The sequence below is a fragment of the Zea mays genome, chromosome 1, assembly GCF_902167145.1.
Source record: "Zea mays cultivar B73 chromosome 1, Zm-B73-REFERENCE-NAM-5.0, whole genome shotgun sequence".
Lineage (NCBI taxonomy): Eukaryota > Viridiplantae > Streptophyta > Magnoliopsida > Poales > Poaceae > Zea > Zea mays.
The window spans coordinates 181,576,544-181,603,157 of record NC_050096.1 but is presented as its reverse complement, the minus strand read 5'-3'; the positions used below and the strand labels follow the sequence as shown (position 1 = coordinate 181,603,157).

The 26,614-nt window shown below is 43.3% G+C and overlaps 1 long non-coding RNA gene across 2 annotated transcripts; it reads left to right on the top strand.

Moving 5' to 3' along the window:
- Positions 1 to 11,481: 11,481 nt before the first annotated feature.
- LOC103640636 (uncharacterized) lies at positions 11,482 to 26,416 on the top strand. Of its 2 annotated transcripts, XR_002266262.1 has the most exons (7): positions 11,482 to 13,636; positions 13,776 to 13,825; positions 13,943 to 14,023; positions 14,134 to 14,331; positions 14,419 to 15,645; positions 16,098 to 16,230; positions 26,076 to 26,416. It is a non-coding gene; the product is annotated as an uncharacterized lncRNA (long non-coding RNA). The 2 variants fall into 2 exon arrangements; XR_002266261.1 differs by having other exon boundaries at positions 11,482 to 13,825.
- The last annotated feature ends 198 nt before the right edge of the window (positions 26,417 to 26,614 follow it).

Here is a 26,614-nt window from a genome sequence, read left to right as displayed (position 1 = left end):
ATAGTGGTCTATATTCTCTCCAAAATCCTCCTCAAAATATCCTACAAATATTTCCCCAATGATCACCTTCAAATTCTTTCCAGAAATACTGCCCAGATATTTCCCTAGTGATCCCCTTCAAGTTCTTTCCAGAAATATTGTCCAAATATTCCACCGATAATTCTCCAAGTATTTTCTTCCTCAAAAATACCTTCCGAATCATTTTTGAAGTCCCCACAAATATTTTCTTCATAACTTTCCTCATGCTCATACGTATACGTATGCCCCCAGTGTCATACGGTGAGCTCTACAAGCAAACCTCACTTATACAAGACAAATCCATGCTAATCTCCCACTAATCCTCTCATCCTCCCACTAATCCTCTCATCCCTCCCCCTAATCCCCCCACCATGGCTATAAATAGAGGGGCAAGGGCATCCTCTCATCCCACCCCAAGCCATTTCATGGCAACTCTCTCCCCCCCACACACACCCACTCCATGTTCCACACAAGCACACACTAGCACAAGGATCGTTCGATCGTTCTTCGATCGTTCGTCCCCTGTTCTTAGTTTGTTCGTTCGTTCGTCCGATCGTTCGATCGTTCGTCCGATCGTTCATGGTTCGTTCGTCCGATCGTTCATGGTTCGTTCGTCCGATCGTTCGATCGTTCGTCCAAATAATCTTTTTCCTACCGTTATGCTGCCGAAATTCCGATCGTTCGTTCATTCGATCATTCGATCGTTCATCGTTCGTTCATAGTTCCTATTCATCGTTCATCGTTCGTTCATAGTCCCTATTCATCGTTCTTCCAGATAATCTTTGTCCTGTCGTTATGCTGCCGAAATTCCGATCGTTCGTTCGTTCGATCATTCGATCGTTCATCGTTCGTTCATAGTCCCTATTCATCGTTCATCGTTCATTCATAGTCCCTATTCATCGTTCTTCCAGATAATCTTTGTCCTGCCGTTATGCTGCCGAAATTCCGATCGTTCGTTCGTACGATCATTCGATCGTTCGTCCGTTCGTTCGTCCAAATAATCTTTTTCCTGCCGTTATGCTGCCGAAATTCCGATCGTTCGTTCGTCCGATCATTCGATCGTTCGTCCGTTCGTTCATAGTTCCTATTCATCGTTCATCGTTCGTTCATACGAACTATTCACTATCACTATTCACCATTACTATTCTCCATTACTATTCATCGTTACTATTCACATACACTATTCATCATCGTTACTACTCATCATCGTTACTATTCATCGATGCTATCTATAATTTCTTTTCCATCGCCACTATTCATCGTTACTAATCATCGTTACTATTCATCGGTCATCTAGTCATCCCAAATTTCAACTACTCATCCATCATGCTGTCCAGTCCACCTAAGACCAGCCAGACCCATGTTCCAATCATACGAACTCCGGTGACTGTGGTTTTCCTTCCAGTGGGAACTTCCCATCTGGTCACCCATCTCAGGTTTCCCCAAGTTGAGCACACTTGACTTTGAGATTCCTTCGAACTAGGCTTCCAAACTCAGATTCCAATAATTCTTGTTTCTAAATTCTTATGAAACTATTCCCTATCCAACCATGTCATCTCTTAAGCATGGTTCATATTCCAGAAGACTCCCAAAATACTCTTGTCCCATATTCTGCCTATAACTCTCTTGTTCATACTAAGTTAGACGATTCATTCATCACTATTCTCACCAACAGTGAACTTCACTGTGCTACACCACATACACCCAGCTATAAATACACCCAACTACCCTCTCCCTCTCCACACACACTCAACACCCTCAACCAAGGCAAATACCCCACCCACTCAGTTACTCCGCTCTGCCGGCTACACGCATAGTGTCGCTTCGCCTCCAGTCCACCCTCCTGGTAAGCACCTCCGCTCCACCACTAGTAGTATCTCAACACCACATGACATAGATTCTACTCAAGACTCTATCCATCCATATATCGCTATTCTGACCACTATACTAAATATTTGTTGGTATACTTGCTGGTTTGTATGTTTGCTTGTTCATGTTGCATAGTTATCGGAGCGTTCGTGCCGTCTCGTGGAGGCCAGATCCGCAAGTCTACGCTAGGCGGTGGAGCCAGAAGCCAGTTCCGCGAGCTCCCCTTCCCTCTTCGCCGAATAAGCACGGCAAGCTCACTGGATCTCTTTGATGCATAAATTACCTATGATTTTTCAACCACAACCCTCAGCCTGTTATTTTATGCATGATATGATTTTGAGACAAGTTATTATGGCCACCCAGCCGCTTGCCGCAATCAATCCCTGATATATATGTTCCAAATGATTTGAGAACAGGTGTGAGTTTTCAAAACAAAATGCTTTTCAAAATGTGTGTGATGAAGGGTTTTCACCCTTATCACCTTTGAGTAGGGATGATCAGGGACTCCCTGGTTTAGGGGAGGGCCTAAGGTGATGGCTCAGCTGGTTTAGGCGTGAGCAGAAGGATTGTCCCCTCGTATAAGGACCGGTTTGTCATCTTTCACTACCTGTACTCATGATAAGTACAACCACTCGAGACTGTGTGGGCAGTCACTCAATCTGAACTCGTACGGTCCAACCCCAGGGTTATGAAGGCTGGGAGCACCGGGAGGATAAGGAGGGGGAAAGTTTTGTCCGGTTTGGACATGGCGGTGGCCTGACTCCTTCCGGATAACCGTTAAGGTTAGGACGTGCGAGGAAAGAAAGAGATTCGGATTCGGATCTCATTGATCATGAGATCGCAGAGCCGAACTAGTGGGTAAAGTGTACACCTCTGCGCAGAGTTTGAAAACCTATTCGAATAGTCTGTGTCCACAGGAATGGATGAGTCTGGTATGGTATGGCAATTAATGTTTTGTTTCCAAAAAAAGGGTGCATTTGAGAAAAGTGGTTTTTAAAAGGTTCGGCGGTTGAGCCATGAGCTATGGTGGACGGGAAGTCCAGTAGCTGTTTTTGAAAAGGAAAACCAGTGGGAAACTGCTGAGACACCTGGATGGTTTAGTCCAGGGGATTTTGTTATAATACTGAAAAACTTCCTGCTCCTTTTGGAGAGGATGCGTTTTGCAAAAATACAAAATGTTTTTCAAAACAACTCTGCATAAAATATTGCTGTTTCTGCAAAATATCCTAAGCTCCACATATTCCATGCATTATATCTGATTTCCCCATTCCGCGGGTGAAGGTGGGCTGCTGAGTACGTTTGTACTCACCCTTGCTTATTTGTTGTTTTTCAGAAAAAGGAGATCGGGTAAGAGTTACGACTGTTCCCAACCTTGCCTGTGGCTGTTGGACCGCTGATTTGCTTCACTGCGTATATCGGGCTGCTTCAGCCCCACTCTGATGATATGTCCCGAGTTGTGGACCAACTCTTAAAGTTGTTCGCCACCTTTGTAGGTTTGTCTCGTTTAAACAGATCTGGAATCATCTGATGTATAAATGTGTTTACTAGCCTCCTGGGACTAGTAATTGTATCACATTTGAGTCCCAGAGGATTGGGACGCTTCAGGTGGTACCAGAACTGTTAGGTTGGCCGCAGGACGTAACCCTTAGCCTGATCAAAAGTTTTTGAGTCCAAACTATTTTCTTAAGAAAAATTCTTGCTCTCATCCCTTCATTTCAAAAATGTTTTCCCCCTTTCCTTCTCTCAGAAGTCAGATGGAGGTTCAGTGTCAGACCGGCTTCTGCCAGAATGAAGATGGTTTCCCCAAGATGCTGAGAGCATGCACAGTCCGCCTCGGAATAAGGAGCCAGCCAGAGTATGATGGTCGTGAGTTCGTCGAGCATGGCACAGAGAAGTGTGTCGTGACTGTATACATTGGATCCAGTCCACACCATGTGGAATGGAGTGTCACTGCTGCTGGGCACAGATTCAAAGACACCTGCCAAGTCGTCGCTCGTAAGGCATTGAGGGCCCTGTGTCAGATCTACGAAGAAGAAGTGGCCGACACTCCGCTCAGATTCTTTCCGCCCTTTCAGAGAGACCGTCCCGCTTGGATGGCCAGGATGCGTGCATTGGAAGGGCAGCGGCTGCTTGAGGATGACCCCACAGTCGTGTACCTCACTGCATACCTGCTCACCCTTGATGCACAGTATGATTTCTTGGCTCGGCACCACCGTCAGATGATTGCCCGAGCAAAAGATGCAGAGAAGCGCAACCGTCAGCTGCATGTGGATCTCACCACAGCTCAAGCCCGTGCAACTGCCTTGGAGAGTCGTGAAGTCATTGCTGTTGAAGCCCTGAAGCAAGCCAAGGATGAGCACGTCCAGAAGTTGATGGAGGCCTACTTGGTAACCCACAACCAACGTAGAGCCCTGCGGATCCAAGAGCCCGCTTCATCCAACCCTATTCAACCCATCAGAGCTGAAGACCCCCAGATTCTTGAAGGTCACCCGGTCTCTATCAGAGGAGATGAGAAGTCTTGGGAACTACCGGAAGGAGCCATAGTCTTGGAAGGAATTCCAGTCTTCCCTCAGACTATGAATAAGCAAGAGCACCCCGAGTCCTCCCAAGATCCCCCACTAGAGTTGTTTGAGCCCCTCACCATGGAGAAGATTCCAGCACCGTCACGTGAGATCAAGGAAGAAGCTGCAAGCATCCCGCCAGCACCGCCGCCCTCTGAGGAGCTACAAGAGCCAGTCCCGCTTGAAGAAGAGTTCGACCCTGTCCTGCCATCTCAGTCACCGCCAGAAGAAGTCATCAACATCAGCTCCCTCTTGACCCATCCAGGAGATGTCTCAGATTGAAGTTGTGTGCAAGCCTCGCTAGAAGAGAAGCTGCCAGATCTGAGTTAGTTATGCCCAGTCCTCTGCATGCATTAGGTAGTGAAGTTTTTCTTCACTTTGGCCAGAGCCCTGCATGTATGAGAGGTAATCGTGTAGACTCGTGTTTTGCAAAACTCTAATTGTGTGGCCCCCTAGGGCATTTCAAAATGAATTTCGCTTGATGTTTTCTCCCCTTTTGAGTGCATATGTGATGCTTTAACGTTAGTGCTCATAAGTCGCATTTAGCATAATTCTCAATTCAGGAGCTGAGCTATAGTAGTTATTCTTAGCCCCCGAATCCAAGTAGTTCGTGATTTGGAAAACTCTATTCCTCCCTTATTCAAAACATTCGATTTGTTTGTGCTTATCATTGTTGAGCTTGTGTGTTTTCTTTCATTTTAGTAAAGGTTTTCTCTAAAAACATAGATCACAAATTAGAGCTAATCCTCATCTTATGCTTCCATTCTCCCCTTAACCCATCTCAAGAAAAAAGTGCCTTACCCAAGAAGATACCGGGAAGCTTACCCTTGAAGCCTGGAATAAGCTACAGAAGAAACCAGTCCAGCCGCTCAGTCAAATGGACCGACCGTGAGAATCAAAGCACTGCCCCTGAGTCAAAGTAAACAGGAAAAGAGGACAGAAGGAGTTATTACCATACAGAGAGGCAAAGATTCTTGGAACCAGAGACCACAAACATCAGGGTCATTGACCCCACCACTCACCCGTGCCCCTCGCACGCGTGCCCGCCTCCATGCGCACTACCGCCACCCACGCCCCCTTTGCAGCGCACTACCGCCACCCACGCCCCCTCTTGCAGCGCACCCACCGCCATCGTCGCCAGCAACAGGCCCCCCTTCCCCTTGTCGCACCTGCTGCCTTGAGTCGCCTGCTCCATCACTACCACTCCACCCCCCCCCCCCCCCCCCCCCCCGAGCACCCCCGCTCGCCTATAAAACCCCCCATCGGCTCCCTCAACTCCCATCTCGCTCAAAGCAAAGCACACTCCAGATAAACCTCCCTGCCAAATAGCAAGCAACTCCATTTTCCCACTCCCTCGCCCCTAAGATCACAATGCTTGGTGATTCTTGGGTTGAAGACTGTTGTACATGGTTCATAGTCTTTGGTTTCCTCTTCTGTATGATGGTAATACTCATCGATAGACTCCTCCAGTGGGAAGAGCAAAGAGAAAGAAAGAGGCAGTGAAAAGTGAGAAGAGAAAAGAAGATAGTGAAGAGAAGATAAGAAGGTTCTCCCAGAATCAACCCTGTGCCAGTCATCCCTCCGCAGCCAGCTCAAGCAGCAACAGCAGCAGAAGGACCCGTAACACCCTTGTTATGTGGTACTTCAAGGAGTTCAAATCCCCAAGATTCAAGAGTTCTACCCTCATTCTTTTTAAGTGGGGTAGTATTCCAGTAAGGTTCCTGCTGTGGAGAAAAAGGGGAAGACTTGTAGCAAGCTTGTGGAGGACCAGATCATCAAAGCATATAAGTTTCTGGATGAGAAGTGGTCACCCAAGTTTTGTTGATGAAGCACCAGAAGACCAATCAAGAAAGGAATCCATGTGGGAGTTCGCAAGAGAAAGGTTTGCGTGTTGGCGTCAATGCTTCTTCAATAAGCTAGCTGCCAAGCGAAAGCCAGAAGCCTGAAGATGATCTTGAGTAGCCAGAATCAGCGTTTGCAATCGGCAACCAGATGCTCCTCAAAGGCCAGATTTTGTTGAAGTTCCATCTCCTCGAATAGTCTGCAAAGTGAAGATATGTAGCTGAAGTAAAGCTATGCCCATAACCCTTCTAAGCCGAATCTCGAGGACAAGATTCATTTTAAGTGGGGTAGATTTGTAGCATCCCAAAAATTCAAATCCTGAAATTTTCTCAAACTCCCTCTAAATTCAAAATGAATTTCAAATTTTGTTTCAAAATGTTTGTTTGCAAGTTGATATCAACAAATAAATTATAGTGGTCTATATTCTCTCCAAAATCCTCCTCAAAATATCCTACAAATATTTCCCCAGTGATCACCTTCAAATTCTTTCCAGAAATACTGCCCAGATATTTCCCTAGTGATCCCCTTCAAGTTCTTTCCAGAAATATTGTCCAAATATTCCACCGATAATTCTCCAAGTATTTTCTTCCTCAAAAATACCTTCCGAATCATTTTTGAAGTCCCCACAAATATTTTCTTCATAACTTTCCTCATGCTCATACGTATACGTATGCCTCCAGTGTCATACGGTGAGCTCTACAAGCAAACCTCACTTATACAAGACAAATCCATGCTAATCTCCCACTAATCCTCTCATCCTCCCACTAATCCTCTCATCCCTCCCCCTAATCCCCCCACCATGGCTATAAATAGAGGGGCAAGGGCCTCCTCTCATCCCACCCCAAGCCATTTCATGGCAACTCTCTCCCCCCCCCCACACACACCCACTCCATGTTCCACACAAGCACACACTAGCACAAGGATCGTTCGATCGTTCTTCGATCGTTCGTCCCCTGTTCTTAGTTTGTTCGTTCGTTCGTCCGATCGTTCGATCGTTCGTCCGATCGTTCATGGTTCGTTCGTCCGATCGTTCATGGTTCGTTCGTCCGATCGTTCGATCGTTCGTCCGTTCGTTCGTCCAAATAATCTTTTTCCTACCGTTATGCTGCCGAAATTCCGATCGTTTGTTCATTCGATCATTCGATCGTTCATCGTTCGTTCATAGTTCCTATTCATCGTTCATCGTTCGTTCATAGTCCCTATTCATCGTTCTTCCAGATAATCTTTGTCCTGTCGTTATGCTGCCGAAATTCCGATCGTTCGTTCGTTCGATCATTCGATCGTTCATCGTTCGTTCATAGTCCCTATTCATCGTTCATCGTTCGTTCATAGTCCCTATTCATCGTTCTTCCAGATAATCTTTGTCCTGCTGTTATGCTGCCGAAATTCCGATCGTTCGTTCGTACGATCATTCGATCGTTCGTCCGTTCGTTCGTCCAAATAATCTTTTCCTGCCGTTATGCTGCCGAAATTCCGATCGTTTGTTTGTCCGATCATTCGATCGTTCGTCCGTTCGTTCATAGTTCCTATTCATCGTTCATCGTTCGTTCATACGAACTATTCACTATCACTATTCACCATTACTATTCTCCATTACTATTCATCGTTACTATTCACATACACTATTCATCACCGTTACTATTCATCGATGATATCTATAATTTCTTTTCCATCGCCACTATTCATCGTTACTAATCATCGTTACTATTCATCGGTCATCTAGTCATCCCAAATTTCAACTACTCATCCATCATGCTGTCCAGTCCACCTAAGACCAGCCAGACCCATGTTCCAATCATACGAACTCCGGTGACTGTGGTTTTCCTTCCAGTGGGAACTTCCCATCTGGTCACCCATCCCAGGTTTCCCCAAGTTGAGCACACTTGACTTTGAGATTCCTTCGAACTAGGCTTCCAAACTCAGATTCCAATAATTCTTGTTTCTAAATTCTTATGAAACTATTCCCTATCCAACCATGTCATCTCTTAAGCATGGTTCATATTCCAGAAGACTCCCAAAATACTCTTGTCCCATATTCTGCCTATAACTCTCTTGTTCATACTAAGTTAGACGATTCATTCATCACTATTCTCACCAACAGTGAACTTCACTGTGCTACACCACATACACCCAGCTATAAATACACCCAACTACCCTCTCCCTCTCCACACACACTCAACACCCTCAACCAAGGCAAATACCCCACCCACTCAGTTACTCCGCTCTGCCGGCTACACGCATAGTGTCGCTTCGCCTCCAGTCCACCCTCCTAGTAAGCACCTCCGCTCCACCACTAGTAGTATCTCAACACCACATGACATAGATTCTACTCAAGACTCTATCCATCCATATATCGCTATTCTGTACTATACTAAATATTTGTTGGTATACTTGCTGGTTTGTATGTTTGCTTGTTCATGTTGCATAGTTATCGGACCGTTCGTGCCGTCTCGTGGAGGCCAGATCCGCAAGTCTACGCTAGGCGGTGGAGCCAGAAGCCAGTTCCGCGAGCTCCCCTTCCCTCTTCGCCGAATAAGCACGACAAGCTCACTGGATCCCTTTGATGCATAAATTACCTATGATTTTTCAACCACAACCCTCAGCCTGTTATTTTATGCATGATATGATTTTGAGACAAGTTATTATGGCCACCCAACCGCTTGCCGCAATCAATCCCTGATATATATGTTCCAAATGATTTGAGAACAGGTGTGAGTTTTCAAAAGAAAATGCTTTTCAAAATGTGTGTGATGAAGGGTTTTCACCCTTATCACCTTTGAGTAGGGATGATCAGGGACTCCCTGGTTTAGGGGAGGGCCTAAGGTGATGGCTCAGCTGGTTTAGGCATGAGCAGAAGGATTGTCCCCTCGTATAAGGACCGGTTTGTCATCTTTCACTACCTGTACTCATGATAAGTACAACCACTCGAGACTGTGTGGGCAGTCACTCAATCTGAACTCGTACGGTCCAACCCCAGGGTTATGAAGGCTGGGGAGCACCGGGAGGATAAGGAGGGGGAAAGTTTTGTCCGGTTTGGACATGGCGGTGGCCTGACTCCTTCCGGATAACCGTTAAGGTTAGGACGTGCGAGGAAAGAAAGAGATTCGGATTCGGATCTCATTGATCATGAGATCGCAGAGCCGGACTAGTGGGTAAAGTGTACACCTCTGCGCAGAGTTTGAAAACCTATTCGAATAGTCTGTGTCCGCAGGAATGGATGAGTCTGGTATGGTATGGCAATTAATGTTTTGTTTCCAAAAAAAGGGTGCATTTGAGAAAAGTGGTTTTTAAAAGGTTCGGCGGTTGAGCCATGAGCTATGGTGGACGGGAAGTCCAGTAGCTGTTTTTGAAAAGGAAAACCAGTGGGAAACTACTGAGACACCTGGATGGTTTAGTCCAGGGGATTTTGTTATAATACTGAAAAACTTCCTGCTCCTTTTGGAGAGGATGCGTTTTGCAAAAATACAAAATGTTTTTCAAAACAACTCTGCATAAAATATTGCTGTTTCTGCAAAATATCCTAAGCTCCACATATTCCATGCATTATATCTGATTTCCCCATTCCGCGGGTGAAGGTGGGCTGCTGAGTACGTTTGTACTCACCCTTGCTTATTTGTTGTTTTTCAGAAAAAGGAGATCGGGTAAGAGTTACGATTGTTCCCAACCTTGCCTGTGGCTGTTGGACCGCTGATTTGCTTCACTGCGTATATCGGGCTGCTTTAGCCCCACTCTGATGATATGTCCCGAGTTGTGGACCAACTCTTAAAGTTGTTCGCCACCTTTGTAGGTTTGTCTCGTTTAAGCAGATCTGGAATCATCTGATGTATAAATGTGTTTACTAGCCTCTTGGGACTAGTAATTGTATCACATTTGAGTCCCAGAGGATTGGGACGCTTCAAGTTCTCCGCTCCCTACACGCCACAACAAAATGGTGTAGTAGAGAGGAAGAACAGGACGCTCATCGACATGGCAAGGACAATGCTTGGAGAGTACAAGACACCGGAGCGGGTTTGGTCAGAAGTTGTAAATACGGCTTGCCATGCCATAAATTGGCTCTGTCTTCATCGCCTCCTCACACTACTAGAAATATACTTATTTAAGACACACATTTTAAGACAGATACATGTGCATTTTATAGAAGCGTCTTTTATCATATGGTGATGAATAAGGTAAGACAGTTTGTTGGAGATCCGTCTTTAATAAAAAAGTGTTTTGAGACGGTTACATCGTAAGAAATGTCTTATGTTGATTTAAGACGGATTGTTATTGAAAACCATCTTAAATAAATATACCTTTTGATTCATTATAATTTTAAGAATTGTCTTAGATTTTGCTTAGTATATTAGACACTTCTATATATAAAACCATCTCAAATAAAGATATTATTAGAGTCGTCTAGACTATAAGAACTGACTTAGATGTTAGTGGGTATACTAGACACTTCTAAATATGAAACTATCTTAGTATGATATTTTTGATAAGTCGTATAGTGAAAAAAACATAGTGAATAATGAATTCGACTTAATTTGATGATATATATGACATGAAATGTAAAACTTATCTATGTAAATAATTCCTTCTAATCTCTTTTATTAAATCCGGGGAGGATTTTTTATACCCGCTCGCCTCCACCTTGTCACGACCGTGGCATGAGTACGGATCCAACTGAGGGACTGTTCAGTTAGTCTGGATTGCAGTTATGAATTGTTCCAGCTTACAGAATTATATAAATTATTCCATTTGTTCTAAAATATAGTTCTTTCTAGCCTACTTTTTCTATCTACATTCATTCAAATGATAATGAATATAAACATACACGCAAACTACATTTATATATTACTTAATAAATATATAATTAGTCTAAAATAAATTATCTATACTACTTTACTACTTATTAAGGCTGCAATAGTAGTTTGCCTCATCTGGTTCTGTCGTTCTGTCGTTCTGCCTCCCCTTAATCCGCACCATCCATCTTATTGCCCGCATCATCCACCATCGTCCATCGCAACCCCACGCTCGATCCTCCCGACCCCACGCTTGATCCTTGCCCTACCGGCCGCCAACCACCCTCGTCCGTTTGCCCGCACAACCCACCTCTGCCACGCCCGTCCAGCCGCCGCCGGCGAGCTCGTCCGTGATGACCACCGCCAGGGCGCCGCCCAAGCGGTGCTCGGTGACCGAGACACCCACATCTCGCCCTACTTGTCGAGAAGCGACCACCCCTCTGCTTCTCTCTTGAGTCTCATTCACCCCCTTCTCCCAAAACCCTAACCCCTAGACTTCCCAATATGGCGTCGCATCCCCCATTAGCCGTCGTGGCATCCGGATCGCAGCCGCCACGGATCCAGTTGGCAGCATCAGCCCCGCGGTCGTGTCCACCACACTGCCGGTGGTCGTCGTCAAGTTCGAGACGCCGTTCATGCTCTTGGCCCAACCTGCCGCGACGCTCCAACTGGGTACGCGACGTACTTGTCCATCTTGGAGAAGCCCCCGCCGTGACCTCTGCCGCACCCTCAACACCCCTCCCCGCGCGTGATAGGATCTGGGAGCGGCAAGAGGTCGCCCCCCATCTTCAGCAACGAGCTCGTACCTTCCCCTTCCTCCCCTCCCCACCACCATCACACCGCCAAGCGTGCCCACTGCTTACTCGTTTGTTTTTTTACAAGTTCAGATCCACAAGCATACTCACATAGTGAACATACCCACATGATTTTGTTATGCACATGTGTAACCAGCATAAGAATTAGGAGCAAGCTTTAATGTTTATGCTCATTTTATCTATGAAATTCTTACACTAAAAATGCATGTGCTATTCTTGCTTGAGAATAACAGAATCTATTTATCTTATACTTTTTTCATAGGTTGTTATTGTCAAACCAAATTATGTGCCTATATAAGTTGCACTTATGGATTATGCGTTCGAGTATAAATTGCACCTGCATTTTGGTATGTCGTTGCTTATTTTGGTAATTTATCATCCTATTCTTTCTCTTTGTGTTCATTATGTGCGCCCTCATTTCTGCTTCTATGACCCTGCATGTTCTCGATGGTGTTCAATAAGGATTTGGTCATCAGCAATGATGTGTTTTAAGTTTCTCTTCTCTTGTATGTCCACGTGCATCGACTCAGGTATCCATTTCACTTGATTGTGCTCCTACCTGCTCTTTTTGGCGGAGATAGGTGCCTTGGAATGCCATTACAAAATGCATTTCCATGGTCTTTCCATGTTCTCATTTGTTTCATGCCTACAAGTGCCTTGTCCGTATACCGTTTCACGCTGATTTGTTGAGCAACCTGTCTTTGTATAGCCAGCCATCTTTCAATGCGTTGTGAGTGGATGCTCATGTCATTCTCCCAATTTTCCTTGTTGAATTTTACCATGCCCTTGTATTACAGTTATTTATACATTCCTATGTCTTGTGACCTGTAAGTAAAGTCTACATATGACAATTTCAGTACATTAGTTCATACTAAAAAGAAACGTTTGGACCATAGAAAGCTTTCTGTTAGCCACATGTTACCTTTTGGTAGATCTACTACGTTCTAGTACTCTGATTTGTCAAACTAACGACATAGAATTTAACAGATTTTAAAGATCATGTGATTGAGCATTTAAGTTATTGCCTTTGAAGAAGATTTAAATTTTGCGACAACAGCCCCATCAGAGGCATGAATCCTAAAGACCATGCCATCAACTCCTGTCGTACTACCGTGTTCTTATAAATTGTGTTTTCTCGATGTAACATTGCTCTGATTTATGTGTACTAACTAACACTAGATTATTTTTTATTCCAATCTATTATATATGGTTATAAATGTAACATAATTATATCTGGTAGATTGGCCTATAGATTTAACACTTGACACACGAACTCGGTGAAAAATATCTGTCTATATGCATTATGAGATGATATAGTGACACTTAAGATATTTTTATGGAACTGAAAATCTAACATTATTATTTATTCATCAACTCATATGTTACATGTATTGATAAATCATTTATGTTGCTTGCTGAAATGTTTATTTAGTAACATGTGCACCTTGTTTTTGCCAAGGTTTTTTGGTAGGATCCATCTTCTATATTTGCATTTTTTGCTTGTATGTGCAATCTATCCAAGTGCGCTGCAACAGCATACAATAGGTTGATGAATAAATATTTCCATTGTTGCATCAGTATAAAGCATAACATTGTTCAAACACCTAAAGTAGTTATATCTTTGCTCAATTGTTCCCATAGCTGTGTGAGTATGCCGGTGCAGGGGCCAAAATCTTTTCGCCGCATAACAACAGTGGCATTCTTGATGTAGGGGATATCGAGTTAATGTCTTTCATTGAAGCATCAGGTAAATTTTCATACCGTGTTGGTAAGAAAACAACAACTCTTTTCTAAGCACAAATGTTACCTTTTAGCCTGGTCCTTTACTCCTTTTACTATTTTTTATTTGTAGTCTGCTCATTCCTACTTTGTGTTGTATCACCTAGGAACTTCTGTCTCGTTCATGCTAGTCTTGTTTCAGATCTAAATGTAGACGGTGAGTAGGTAAATTTATCATGTATAATTGCAATTTGGCTTGTAGGAAAAAAGTTTTAAAATAAAAGAACTCTGTTAATTACTTTCATGTAGTTAACAGCATGTTACATTTGTGTAGAAAACTAAGCCTACTGCTACACAACATATTGTTCGAGGACTTGGGTTAGTACCTGATGTTTTAGCATGTTGCAGCACTGAGGTACACTATATAGTCACCTTCCTCAAGTTCCAGTCCTTCGAAGCCTCCATTTTGTTGTTTGTCGGTGCTGAAAACTGAATCTCCGACGCACATTTTTGTATCCTCTGCAGCCATTGGAGGAACATGTGAAGGCCAAGCTTTCACAATTTTGCCATGTCCCATTAATGATAATGATCGTCCCATTACAAGGCCCCTTTTGAGTTTTTACCCTTGTTCTTGTGTTGACAACACAACTTGTGTAGCAGGTCTCAAATATAGTGAACCTCCATGACGTGACAAACATTTGGCACATCCCCTTACTGCTAAGGGTAGGGTATTTCTTCTCTGATGTAATGTTTACCATAAACTCGAAATTCACATCTTATTTAACCGTCCACAATGGAACTCTTTTATAGGACCAAAAGGCCGATGAAGCTATTCTGGAAGTTTTAGACCGTTGGTAGTATGTACTTTTGCATGATTACATCAAATGTTCATAATGTAGTTTGAACATAACTCAAGAATTTTCAGTAGTATTTTACTGTAATATAAATTGCATCACTGGTGTTGTTTCGTGTGTATCACCAATAACTAAAAGTAGAGCAACAGTTTTGGAGAAGCTGACATCATCATTATCTTCTGATGACCCGTAAACCATTATTCCCCAATCTAGAGTTATCATTGCAGTGGAAAAGTCAATGTGACTACCTTCAAAAGAAGGTATATATTTGCTGTTCGGGTAAACTTTCAGTGCAACAGTAAAATAAAGGACTAAACCTAAAGTTGTTCTCTTTTTGTGTCACTCCTTTTTGTTTGTAGCATACTTGTACATATTCTTCTTGCAATGTTAGGATCTGCATGGAAATCTGCATGAGTGAGTACACCTTTCATTACCTTGTCAATTTGTAGAAACTATTGTTCTCTCACCTGTCAAATCTATATCCCTAAATAAAATATCAGTTCAAATTAATCTAGATCCACCCAACAATTGACCCTCACTGAGATGTGTTTTTTTGTGCACCCCATTTTGTACACATAAGAAATCCTTATCTATCACATTGAATCATCTAGATCTCTTCTCCATTGTTTCTCTCACTCACATCTATTAAGGTATGTAAACATTCACTTTAGTAATGCTAACAAAAGAATAAAATAACAATTAGTGTTTTGTATATCAATGTATTTTGTCATATTGATTTGTAGGTTGTTGAATGGCTTGAATATGTCCCCATCTTTCTTTTAGGCTTTGAATTTGAAAATGCTTGCTTATTCATCGATGGATTCTTAGCCTCCTAGACCTTTCTGGTTGGTCATGGCCTCACAATTGCTGACATTGTAGTTTGGTCAAATCTTGCTGGCGAGGATGGCATCCCACATTGGATGATGCGACAGGCAGGGCGGTACATGGCGAAGTACCAGGCATCGACTAAGGGGAAACCCACATTCGGCCATCGGGTTCGGGGAGCTCCCAGCTGCGAGGTTTTGAGATTTTGACCTCAAGGTCCAAGGAGATGCTTATGGCGTCGATGTCAGACATCAAGACAACAAAACGGGGCAGCATGTGGGAACTGGATCAGAACCTTGATCAGCCCAATGACAAGGATGTCAGTCAACTGAAGGACATGTACAGATAAATGGTCAAGGTGAGATATGACGTCCTTGTATGTTACAATAATCTGTTGGCTCTTATGATTTTTTGGTAATTGCAAAATTGTAATGGTTCTTGTTGCATTTACACATTTGCAAAGTATGAGCTGATAGTTCACAGATATTTTGTTGATTGCTCTATCCAAATGCCATTTCACTTGGTAAAACAAATTAGTTTTCCTTGACCAAATGTCAACCATTGCAGGTCCATGCACTGTGTCACTGTCTGTCTTAGAAAAAGGTAGCCATGTACATCTCCAATAATGCAATATGTCACATAACGAAGGAAACAATGATTATACAACTACTTATGCTAGTTTCAGACACTCATGTATTTAGACATCTCCAATAATGCAATATGTCACATAACTTGATTTTATCTTTTGGTCATGAGGTAGGTTGCACTTGTTCAAATGAGTTTTTGTATTAACAAACAATATGGTTTCAGATGATTACTCTTGGAGGTTCTTCTGAACTGGACTTGTTGATTACATGGACCCATTTTCAGAAGGTGTTGTTTTCAGTGTGAGGCCTACAAAGAAAAGTTGGAAAACATTTCCAATATATCTTGTGGTGAGAAGGTATGTTCCATCCATGTAGTGTTGTGTTATTGTCTTTTTAATGGCCAAGGACATTCCACAAGAATAGTTTCATTCATTATCTGCAAAGTTGTCCCTTATAGCTGTTAATGACCTTATAGCTCGATGGTATGTGTTGGGGACTTGTTCTCAAATGCTAAAAATTAAGAACAAGGCAACATAGAAAATGTTAAGTGTAAAAGTCCTTCGTCCTCCATAACATTATATCCCTTTGGGATATAAAGCATCTCGGACGAAGGTTACGAAGGACGTAGCTTCGTAAGCGTGACAATGAGGAACGAAGCATTCATATAAATCATGAGATATGAAAATACTTAAATGTTATCATAAAATCATCTCCATTTTTATTATTATAAACGAATGTAAATGACTCCAAATTACAAATGTACCTTCGGTCTTGAAGAATACAAGTGTGATGTGAAGGCAAATGACAGGTTCGTGTGAACAGTACGGGGGTACTGTTCATCTATTTATAGACACAGGACGCAGCCTGTGACGAATTACAATTATGCCCTTTACAAAAGTTTACAACATTATCTTAGACCTCTATGGATAAAAAGGTCATTCTATCTTTATGTCGGTTTGTAACGCCGAAGCTCTATAAAAAGGAACCTTCGGCCATTTCCTGGGGACGATTTCAGCCGAAGCTGCTTCTTCACGCAAGACCTTCGGCGCAACGAAGCATGGCCCCAACAGTAGCCCCTTTCGCGGCGCTAGATCGTTTTTCGTAACGAGCTTGAACCGTGAAAAAATCCTCTCAAGCTTCGGGAAGCCGAAGGTCCAAAAAACACCTTCCCTGAGCTCGTTGCCGAGAAACGATTCATTTCCCGAGATCGTGTCGGTCCCACCTTGCAGAGTCACTGTTTGGTCTTTGCGGTCCACTGCGCAGCGAGTACAAGTTACTGCCCGCCTGGTGTAAAAACCCTGCCGCTTCGCCTTCTTACCTGCAGCACTATATAAACAGACGAGTAGGTGTGAAGTTACCACAGCATTTACTGCTATTTGCACTGTTTTGCTGCCAAAATTTTTAACCATCACCGAAGCTTGTTTGTCAGGTTTGAACGAAGCTCCATCTTGAAGCCTGCTTCGGAGAAAAAAGTATTAAAGTTTCACAAGTTCATAATTAAATGGCCAGAGTTCGCTCTACAGCTAGGGTTGAGCGTGAGGGGGACGAAACTGAAGCTTCGGAGACTGTGCCCATCTCCGAAGCGATGCAGCGCTCCGGACTGGTGACTACGGAAGAAATAGCTGCTGCCGGAGCAAACCCGACAGCTGCCGAAGGAGAAGGGAACATTGAAGAAACCGACTCCGAAGATGACTACCGTATTGCCATGCCCAGCAAACCCAGCCACCTAGACTTCGGAAAATCGACTGTTTCAAAGGTTGATCTCGCCAAGATGGTGAAAGCAGGTTTTTTCAGTGAAGATCAGAAGAAGCTACTTCGCTTCGGGGGAGAAGAGACCACCCCGAAGCCAGAGAAGGACGAGGTTGTCATCTTCAAAAGCTTTTTAAAGGCTGGGCTAAGATTCCCTGTTCACGAGATTGTTGCGGAGATATTGAAGAGGTTTGGCATCTACCTTCACCAGTTAACTCCTAACGCTATCGTTAGGCTTAGCGTTTATATTTGGGCCCTCCGAAGCCAAGCAGTGGAGCCTTTTGCTGACAGTTTCTGTCGAGTTCATGAATTGCATTATCAAACAAAGGCCAGAAAAGATGGGCTTCATGAAAACTTCGGTTGCTACAATTTTGCCTACCGGAAAACCGCAAAGTTTCCTGTAATTAGCTACCGAAGCAAATGGCCGGCAGGCTGGAAATCAGAATGGTTCTATGTCAAGGTTGATGAGGACAAGGAGAAGCTTGTGCAAAGTCCACTCGAGCTAACTTTCGGAGAAACCCGACCCCACTGCAACATGACACCAGAGGGTCAAACTCAACGGGCAATGGATGAATTCAGAATCATTGCAGAGCATATTGGTACCAGGGATCTGGTTCAAGAATTCTTAGCATTCAAAGTCTTCCCTACTCTGAAAAAATGGGAAATGCCAAAGTTAAAGGGGGAGAAGAAGGAAGGGGATCTTGTCCGGCTTCCTTACCACTTCAAATTCAAGAAATATTTTAAGAAGCCCTGCCAAGAGTGGCTGGACACAGTTGAGGTGATGTGTAATGAAATTCTTGGAAATTATTCGAAAAAAGAAGATCAACTGATGACAGCAGCCTTCGGTACCCGTCCGAAGCGAAGGCTGAACCGAGTGCTTGATGCACTGGGCTTCGAATATCCTGACTATGCGCAGCTGAACAAGGATGCTGAGGGCCAGAGAAGAAAAAGAGAGGCCGAAGCTTTAAACAAGGATGAAGAACAACCACCAAAAAAGAAGAAAATTGTCAAGAGAAAAATATCAACTCCAAAGCGAAAACTATCCGAAGGAGAGTGGACCCCCACACCACCTTCTACCAGCGACGTGGAGGAAATTCTAAAGGTAATGACTGAACCCATGCCCACGAAGCTAAGTCCATTAGGGCCTCGACTGACGAAGCTTTTTCAAAAGGTGGCGGAGCCGGAAAAAACGAAGATAACCAAAGCAAAAAGGCAAAGAATTATTGCCGTAACAGAAGTTATTGACAAGACGCCACCGAGAGCATCAATTCAGAAAACAGCAGCTGCTGAAGACACAACAAACGTCGAAGTCGCACCTTCGGAGGTCGCGGCTACCGAAGCCGCTACAGCCGAAGATGTGAACTTAGAGACTACCATTGAGAATATCGACAAAATTTTAGAAGACATGGCTGCAGAAGAAGCTGCCGCTGCTGCTAAAAAAGTCATGGCCGCAGTGCCTGAGAAGGGGAAAGAAATAGCCGAAGTCGCTTCGGACGACGAAGCCTACACATTTCAAAATTTAATTGGGCAAAAACTTTCGGAGGACGAAATAGAAGAGCTAAAAGACTATGCCAAATCTTGCGGATACAGGCCAGGAGCTCTTCTATTCGGAGGTGTGGACGATGAAAAATTAGGCTGCATTCGAGACCAAACCGGAGCTAAGGTCATCGGTACTCTGTCAAAGAGTATCGGTTTTCCGAAGCTAGAGATAGATATCAGCCGCTACCGACGACAGCATATCGTCGGCAGCTTATTTTATTCCAATTTCAAGGTAAACAATCTTTTCTCTGTTCCTTATTGCTTTGGATAATGAAAATGTTACTAACGAAAACTGTTTTTGTGCAGAGCATGCTACTGAGCAAAGCTCTGAAGATGCAGCAGGATTTAGAGGACAAAAAACACGAAGCTATAATTGGAAATTTAGAGAGCAAAATAAAAGAACAATCAGTCATCATTGAAAAGAAAGACTTCGAACTTCAATCAACCGAAGGCTTGCTGGCAGAGACCGAAGCTAAAATATCAGAATTGAATTCGAAGCTTATCGGTCAATCAAAACAGTTTGAACAAGAAAAGCTAGAGCTTAATTCTAAACTTGAAGCCGAAGTCCAAGCCAACTCAAATTTGAAGAAATCATTAACAAGCCTTCAGGATAAATGTTTGAATTTTAGCAACAATTGTATCCAACAACTAAAGAAGATCTTTTACTCAGTTGGAGCCAGCAGCGGGAAATTTACCCCTTCGGATGAAGATTTACCAAAAGCCTTCGATCATATCGAAGCTGAAATTGAAGAACTTGACGAAGTTATAGCTGGGCACGGTGACTTCTGTGCCTGGGTAGCTTCTCGGGGTACTGCTGCAGCATTCCTGAAGGCTGGCTGCGAGCATGGAAAGATCGTCAACAGGCCCAACTTCACCCTGTCTCCATCAATCCTGGACGATATACCTGACCTCGCCCGAAGTATCTCAAATAGATTTATAAAAATGATATGGACAAAAGGCGGGCGGGAGAAGGCTGGAGACGAAGCTCGAAGTCATCTTGAACCAGTAAGAAATCCTACTTTGTACTTACCTTCTCCTTCATACTTGATTTTTACTCTGGATACCTGGATTCATGTAGGATGACGAAGCTGAAGGTGATTAAAGAATATGCCGCCGAAGCGGGAGCCTGAAGAAGATTAGTAGTAGTAGGCTAGAAAATTTGTAACAACTTGTTGTAAATACAATTAAACCGTTCTCAAGGAACTTTGTACATACCTTGTAATATATCCTTACCCTTTTATTAAGACGCTTTGATGTGGACGAAATCAATATTTTGAGCCGAAGGCGAAAAACACCTTCCCTTCTTTTCGTACACAACGAAGCATTAAAGACTGCTTCTTCTTTCTGCGGAAGCTTTGCTTTTTTGTACAAAACATAAAAGACTACTTCTTCTTTCTGCCGAAGCTTTTCTTTTTTGTACACTCCAAAACGTAAAAGAATACTTCTCCTTTTTGCCGAAGCAACCACTTAGTAACACAGATGCCATGAATGAATGCTTATGAATGCAAATGCTATGATGTAATGTGATGTGCGAATGAATGTCCAAAACATATAACCGAAGCCACACTCAACCATTATTTCCTTGGAATCAACCACACATCAGCTCTGCATTCCCTTAGGAACGACTTTGGAGCTTCCTCGTCTTTTACTTAGGCGGTATAAACTCTGCATTCCCTTAGGAACGTCTTTGGAGTTTCTTCGCCTTTTACTTAGGCGGTATAAGCTCTGCATTCCCTTAGGAACGTCTTTGGAGCTTCTTCGTCTTTTACTTAGACGGTACCAGCGTTGACTTTTCGCTGAGAGCTCTGCATCCCCTTAGGGACGTCTTTGGAGCTTCTTCTCTTTTTTCTTTTTCAGTTCCTGCACTCGATGGTGCGTTCTCAGCTGTTACATTTACATTTTTTGGGGGATTTTGCTCTTATAAGACTAAAAAAGGAAATTACACATGATGGCCCCATTAAAAACCTTTCTCCCCCTTCGGAAAGGAAAAGGGTGCCATGAAAAAGAAAAGAAAAAACATAAAAAATTACATCATGTTATACATAGTATCGCCGAAGCTCATCCGCATTTCAAGACCTTGGAATTTCGTTGCCATCCATGTCCTTCAATCTGTACGATCCAGGCCTTGACGAAGATACTACTAAGAATGGTCCTTCCCATTTCAACTGTAGCTTACCCACTGTATCTGGGTTAGCCACTCTCCGAAGCACCAAGTGTCCCGGCTCAATATTTTTTAACCGGACTTTTCTATCTCGCCATTTAACTGTTTCAGCCTGATATTTATTGATATTCTCCACGGCCTGAAGCCTGATCCCTTCTAAAGCATCCTTTTCCACAAGGCAAGCATCTTCGGGACCTGATTCTGCCGAAGCTACTACTCTTATTGATCCAGCTTTGGCTTCTTCCGGGGTTATTGCTTCGTCTCCGAATAATAACTTGAATGGGGTAAAGCCTGTAGATCTTGATGCTGTTGTATTGTGGCTCCACACCACTTTGGTTAACTGGTCTGGCCACTTTCCCCTGGGTTGATTGAAGATTAGCTTCATTATTCCTGTCATTATAATGCCGTTGGCCCTTTCAACAAGCCCATTCGACTCCGGATGCCTGACTGATGCAAAATGGATCTTCGTTCCAATTTGATCACAAAAGTTTCTGAAAGCTTCGGAGTCAAACTGCGTTCCATTGTCTACAGTGATGGCCTTCGGTACTCCGAAGCGACAGACAATGTTCTGCCAGAAAAACTTTTGGACAGTGGCCGAAGTTATTGTAGCTAATGGCCTCGCCTCAATCCATTTGGAAAAATACTCCACAGCTACTACAACATATTTTAGATTCCCTTGGGCCGGTGGTAATGGACCCAACAAGTCAAGGCCCCATCTTTGCAATGGCCAGATGGGTTGTATCAGCTGTGTCAAAGACGAAGGTTGCTTTTGATCTCTTGCACATTTTTGACAACCTTCGCACTTTTGGACTAACTCCGCTGCATCCGAAGCTGCCTTCGGCCAATAAAAACCTTGGCGGAACACTTTTCCAAGTAACGGCCTGGATCCGATGTGGGATCCACACAGGCCTGCATGTATCTCTTTCATCAACTCTATACCTTCGGCTCTAGATAAGCACTTGAGCAGCGGAGCGCAAACTCCATGTTTGTATAATTCCCCTTCTATCATGACATATGGACGAGCTCTTGCCTCTACTCTTTTATTGTAAGCTTCGTCATCTGAAAGGAACTTACCCTGAAGGTAAGAGATTATTTCAGTTCTCCAATCTTCGCTATAAACAGGAGATATGTTGAGGACTGCTCTTTCAAGGAGCTCCACTGAAGGTGCCTTTATTGTTTCGAAGAACACATCCGAAGGTAACGGCAGCCCCTGTGCCGCAGACTTAGCTAGCAAATCAGCATGCTCATTTTGTCCTCGAGGGATATTCTTGACAGAGAATCCTTCGAAGGATGCTTCGATCCTTCGGACCGTATCTAGGTATTTTTCAAGCTTCGGATCTTTAGCCTTGCAACTTTTGTCAACATGACCCGAAACCACCTGGGAATCAGTTTTAAGAATTGCCCTTCTGATTCCCATTGCCTTTAATTTCCGAAGGCCCAGAAGCAGGGCTTCGTACTCAGCAATATTGTTTGTGCAGCTAAAATCAAGTCTTGCTGCAAAACAAGTTTTGACCTTGGATGGTGAAACCAACACAGCAGCTGCACCTGCTCCGAAGATTCCCCAAGATCCATCACAAAATACTGTCCACACCTCGGCATCTTTATTTGCTTCTTCATCCTGAGCCCCTGGCGTCCAGTCGGCAATGAAATCTGCCAATGCTTGAGACTGGATCGAAGATCTATGCACATAATCAATGTAAAATTCGTTGAGCTCTGCAGCCCATTTCCCAATCCGTCCAGTAGCTTCTCTATTTCTCATTATATCCTTCAACGGCTGCGAAGAAGGAACAATGATATTGTATGCCTGAAAATAATGCCGAAGCTTCCTGGATGCCATTAAAACGGCATATAATACCTTCTCCAGCTCTGTATAATTTTTCTTTGAGACACTAAGGACCTCAGATACAAAATACACTGGGACTTGCTTCTTGAGCTGGCCATCAAGCTTCTCCTGGACAAGTGCCGCACTTACTGCTGAGTGCGAAGCTGCCACATATAACAACAGAGGAGCCCCTGGCGTTGGTGGAGTTAATGTTGTGAGATCTATCAAGTATTGCTTCAACTCTTCGAAGGCTTTTTGTTGACTTGGGCCCCATTGAAAGACTTCGGCTGACTTCAGCACCTCGAAAAATGGTAAGTTTCTTTCTGCTGATCTGGATATAAATCTGTTGAGAGATGCCAGCCTTCCTGTCAATCTTTGGGCCCCTTTTCTTGTAGTTGGTGGCTCCATTCGAAGTATAGCTTCGATTTTATTTGGATTAGCTTCGATTCCCTTTGTTGAAACCAAGCATCCAAGAAATTTACCCTTCTTTACTCCGAAGACACATTTCTCTGGATTCAGCTTCAAACCAGCTTGTCTGAAGCTGGCGAAGGTCTCCTGCAGATCAGCAATATGATTTTCCTGCTTCGTGCTTTTGACGATAATGTCATCAACATAGGTCAACACATTTCTGCCTATTTGAGACTGAAGAACCTTCGCAGTCATTCTGCTGAAACTTCCTCCAGCGTTTTTGAGCCCTTCAGGCATCCGAAGATAGCAATACGTGCCACTTGGAGTTATGAAGCTAGTTTTCGGCTCATCTTCCTTTTTCATCCAGATTTGATGATATCCTGAGTAACAGTCCAAGAGACTCATGAGCTCTGAAGAAGCTGCTGCATCGACTAGAGAGTCTATCCTTGGCAACGGGAATTCGTCCTTCGGACAAGCCTTGTTGAGATCTGTGAAATCGATACACATTCTCCACTTGCCATTGGCCTTCTTCACCATAACAGTGTTAGCTAGCCACTCTGGATACTTCACTTCTCTGATAACTCCTGCACTGAGGAGTCTTTTTACTTCATTGCGAGCCCCTTCGGCCTTGTCATCAGACATTTTCCGAAGCCTCTGCTTTCGGGGTCTGAAGGATGGGTCAACATTGAGCGAATGTTCAATAACATCCCGATTTACTCCACAGAGATCATTAGCCGACCATGCAAAAACATCTTTGTTGTTGAATAAAAACCTTATCAAGGTTTTCTCCTGGTCTTCAGATAATTGCGAGCCCAACAGCACCTTCTGCTCTGCTATGTCCTCACACAATAGCATGGGCTTCGGCTGATCTGCTGAAGCTGCCTTCTCCCTTCTGAATTTGTACTGTTCACAAGCTTCGGCTCCATCTATATTATGGATTGCTTTGGAGTCAGTCCAGTTACCTTCGGCCCTTCTTGCGGCTTCCTGACTTCCATGGATAGCAATGGGTCCCTGTTCCGAAGGTATCTTCATGCAAAGATAAGCAGGATGAAGGATTGCTTCGAAGGCATTAAGAGTACCACGACCAACAATTGCATTGTAAGGATATTCCATGTCAACAATGTCAAACACAACTTGCTCAGTTCTAGTGTTGTTGATGAATCCGAAGGTCACTGACATGGTGATCTTGCCCAGTGCTACAATCTGTCTTCCTCCGAAGCCACAGAGAGGATGTGTAGCATCATGAATCTTATCTTCTGGCTCTTGCATTTGTCTGAAGGCTTTAGCAAATATGATGTCAGCTGCACTGCCTGTGTCAACCAAGACATTGTGGACCAGAAATCCTTTGATAACACAAGAGATAACCATGGCATCGTTGTGTGGGTAATCTTTGAGCTGAAGGTCCTCTTGGGAGAAGGTAATAGGAATGTGAGACCATCTTGTCTTGATGAAGGGTCCTTGCACCCCAACATGCTGTACCCTCCTCTGTGCTTCCTTCTTCTGTTTCTTGTTAGCTGGCTCTGAGGACGAGCCACCTGTGATCGGTAGCACCAGCTTCGGGTCCGAAGCAGCTCCAGCTCGGTTGTTGAACGAAGCCATCAGCTCAAAAAGTGGAAGTGAGTTCACCGGAGGTGGGCGCCAATGTTGGGGACTTGTTCTCAAATGCTAAAAATTAAGAACAAGGCAACATAGAAAATGTTAAGTGTAAAAGTCCTTCGTCCTCCATAACATTATATCCCTTTGGGATATAAAGCATCTCGGACGAAGGTTACGAAGGACGTAGCTTCGTAAGCGTGACAATGAGGAACGAAGCATTCATATAAATCATGAGATATGAAAATACTTAAATGTTATCATAAAATCATCTCCATTTTTATTATTATAAACGAATGTAAATGACTCCAAATTACAAATGTACCTTCGGTCTTGAAGAATACAAGTGTGATGTGAAGGCAAATGACAGGTTCGTGTGAACAGTACGGGGGTACTGTTCATCTATTTATAGACACAGGACGCAGCCTGTGACGAATTACAATTATGCCCTTTACAAAAGTTTACAACATTATCTTAGACCTCTATGGATAAAAAGGTCATTCTATCTTTATGTCGGTTTGTAACGCCGAAGCTCTATAAAAAGGAACCTTCGGCCATTTCCTGGGGACGATTTCAGCCGAAGCTGCTTCTTCACGCAAGACCTTCGGCGCAACGAAGCATGGCCCCAACAGTATGGCTTCCAGAATCAGTTAGGAATTAGATTAATAAGTGGACACTAATCTATGTCAGAAATTATGGGAAAAATGAATACAGTGAAGACATGGGCACACACGCAAGAACAATTTTCTTTAAAGTTCTTCTCCATCAGTTTTAAACATCACCATTTGGAACCAGTTTGCTACTAAATTTGATCAGTGTGAGTGGTTAACCTGGCAACCTAAATAAGCATTGTTTGTTATTACTGAATACAATATCTTTTGCAACAAAGAACACTAACATAAGCTGTTGTGGCTATTGTGTTGTTGCAGCTACAGCCGAAGCAGTAGCCAGCTGAACATGTTGACATGTTATTGCGGTGGTCAAGGCTCAGGATTCAGAGCAGAAGATGCACATAAATACTGGTGAATGATGCCATCGACGATGATGAATTGATGAAACGATGGATGATGCCATCGATGAAAGATGGAATGGAACTCAAATTTTGGTGGTCGCACAAGTGTGGAGACATGAATTTATATATACTTAGTTAGGCTCAATGTTAGCACAAATAGTTGATGAGCAAGTTTAAATTTAGAGTACACTTATGTATGAGTTATTTGACAATGCTTATTTATGAGATATTGAATGTTATTTATCTATATTATATTAATTATAGTGTTATTAAATATATGTGTATGCATTTTTCTCTTTTCAATTATTATAACGTGGTAACTGAAGAATATACTGCCAAGTAAGTCGTTTCAAATCTTAATAAGACATTTCTCAAAACGTCTAATATCAGTATCCTAAATAAGATGGTTTTTAAAACGTCCAATATCAGTCTCCTAAATAAGATGGTTTTTCTCTT